The 2,307-nt window shown below is 59.9% G+C and overlaps 1 protein-coding gene across 1 annotated transcript in view; it reads left to right on the top strand.

Annotated features, from left to right (window-relative positions):
* The first annotated feature begins 271 nt into the window (after positions 1–271).
* NR5A1 (nuclear receptor subfamily 5, group A, member 1) overlaps positions 272–2,307 on the top strand; it is a 25,541-nt gene continuing 23,505 nt past the window's right edge. The window contains exon 1 of the mRNA XM_010844037.1: positions 272–448. The gene's annotated coding sequence lies outside the window, so the exon portion shown is untranslated. The remainder of the gene's footprint in view (positions 449–2,307) is intronic.

Below are 2,307 nucleotides of genomic sequence, written 5' to 3'. Positions count from 1 at the left end.
ACCCGCCTACGTGGGGTCCCTGCCTCTGCACTGCCACAGCGGCCTGGAACAGCCAGCTGGCCAAGGCCTCCAGAGTGCCTTGGCCTCCGCCCCCATCCGCGGCCCCGAGATAGATAGGAGTATTTTTTTTTTCTTTTAGGAGAAGAAAAAAAAAAAAAAAATAGACCTAAATGAAGAGAAACACCAACAAAGAAGGAGAGAGGCCTGCAGAGTCACGTGGGGGCAGAGACCAATTGGGCCTCCGGTGGCCCCCCCACCCAGGGCGGGGAGGAGGAGGAGGACGGACGGACAGGGCCAGCCTACTGTCCGCCCGCCGCCCGCCGTGGCGTAAAGAAGTTTCCGTGTGCCCACGGTCACCACCGCCCCACCTGGGCCACTGGAGCTTCCCCTCGGACCCCCGGTGCCCACTGGCCACCCTCATCCAGCGTGCGAGCTCGCCTTCTGCTCCGTAAGTGAGGGCCTGGGCCCAGGCCTCTAATGGCCAGCCTCCCTCCTCAGTGCCTCCCTGCGGCCTGGGCCGGCCACTGCCTGCTCTGCTGAGTGACTGGTGCCCGCTCCTCTGGGCAGGAAAGGGGCCGGGGATCTCCCCAGACCTGCCCTCCTACCACACTACCCCTTCTTTTCCCTGGCTGGCTCTTGGGAGGAGCTGGGCCTACGGGGATCTGTGGGGTGTCCTGCTGTCCCCGGGTGGCCGGGTGTCCCCAGGACTGCGTTGGCCCAAGCCTCATAGCCTGGATGTACGTCCATGGTCCCTGGGTCTGTCTTTGGGTCTCTGCGTCTCCCTGCCTGTGACTCTGTGCTGTCTCTGCGGATGTCTCTGAGTCTCTGTGTGGATTCAGTCGTCTGTCTCTAGTATCCATCTGTCAGTCCCGGTTCTGGGTTCTGTGGCTGGGCCAGGTCTGAATTTGCTTCCCTGGGTAGGTGGGTGAGGGGCTGTGATTCCCCAGCTAGAACCTGGGGCTGTGAGGAGTGGGTGCAATGAAGCCTGGAGGGTCAACACAAGGGCTCCCAGCCAGTGACCGTGGAACCTCTGGGAGAGGGGATCTAAGGGGAAGGGGAAGGAGAGAACTGGCTCAGAGCCCAGGCCCCACCCCACCTGGGTCCCCAGCTCAGGCCTGTGCTTACACTGCCTGAGTCCTGCTCAACAAGGTCTAGGAGACCCCCGTGGGCTCCATCCCAGAGGAGCTGACGGGATTCCCCAGCCCAGCCCAGCCCTCCCCTCAACCCCCTTCCCTCTCTGCTGCTCCTGGTTGCCACTTTCTGAGGGCCCCTCCCTGACCGTTGAGTGGCAGCGGCCCCCACGCCCCAGCTCCTGCAGACACTCTGGTTTCTCAGGGGTTTAGGGTAGCGGGTGGAGAGGTCTGCAATAATGCTCTTTCCTCCCTCCTCACCAAGACCGGTCCATGGACTCCCACGGAAACCACAGACTCTCTTCTGTAGGGCCTACCTTTTCCATTTTATATATGGAGAAATTGAGGCTCAGAGAAGCCAAGTGACCTGTCCAAGCTTGCCTCACAAGTCAGCCGCAGCATCTGTCCTTCATCAGCTGGGTGAGCGAGAAGGGAGGTGGTCTGCATGGGGTCTTGAGGCCTTGGCTCACAGGACCAAGGCGCCAGCTCCAGCTAAAGCCAGAGGCCTCGGGGCACAGGCCCAGACGAAGCTGACCGCAGCCAAGGGTCTGAGCCTTCACATTTGAGCCTTTGGGGCGGCTGCGAAGCTGCAAATGCCTAATTGTGGTATTTGCCCGCTTGAAGATCATGCCTTTTTGGCTTCGTTGTTTGCAACACTTTCTTGGACCCTAGGTGCCCCGAGGGGGCAGGGGCAGGATGCAAGCGGGCACCTTCCTCTTTCAGGTCTCAATTTTTTACATTTGAAAAATGAGAGTGACTGAATAGATTCCCCGCCCCCCACCCCCTCCAGCTCAGAGCAATGGCTCAGCCCTTCGGCTCGAGGTCCCTAGGACACTTTTGTTCCTAGGGCTGCCGGGCACTCTCTTGCCCTGCTCCCAGCCCAAGTAAGAGTGCAGAACTGGACTGGAGAGAGATTTCTCCTGCCCCTGGGTTCTATTCTCCCAGCTCCCACGCCCTCGGTGGTTTTGAGTCCTCACCAGACCTCGGAAAACTCTCAGGGTGGAATTACTACGACTCCCATTTCCAGCCAAGCAAACCGAAGCTCAAGGAGAAGAATTTGCCCCAGATCTCCCATCTGGATGCTTTCAGCGATTCCGCAGTGCCAGGCGTGTGTTTTGCCAACACTGCTTCCGTTCATCCGCACGGCCACCCTTAAAGTCCAGGCATCACTCCCACT

This window comes from Bison bison, unplaced genomic scaffold (assembly GCF_000754665.1).
Source record: "Bison bison bison isolate TAMUID 2011002044 unplaced genomic scaffold, Bison_UMD1.0 scf7180017864193, whole genome shotgun sequence".
Taxonomy (NCBI): Eukaryota; Metazoa; Chordata; class Mammalia; order Artiodactyla; family Bovidae; genus Bison; species Bison bison.
Note: the sequence above shows the minus strand (reverse complement) of the source record. Positions and strands in the feature narration are given on the sequence as shown.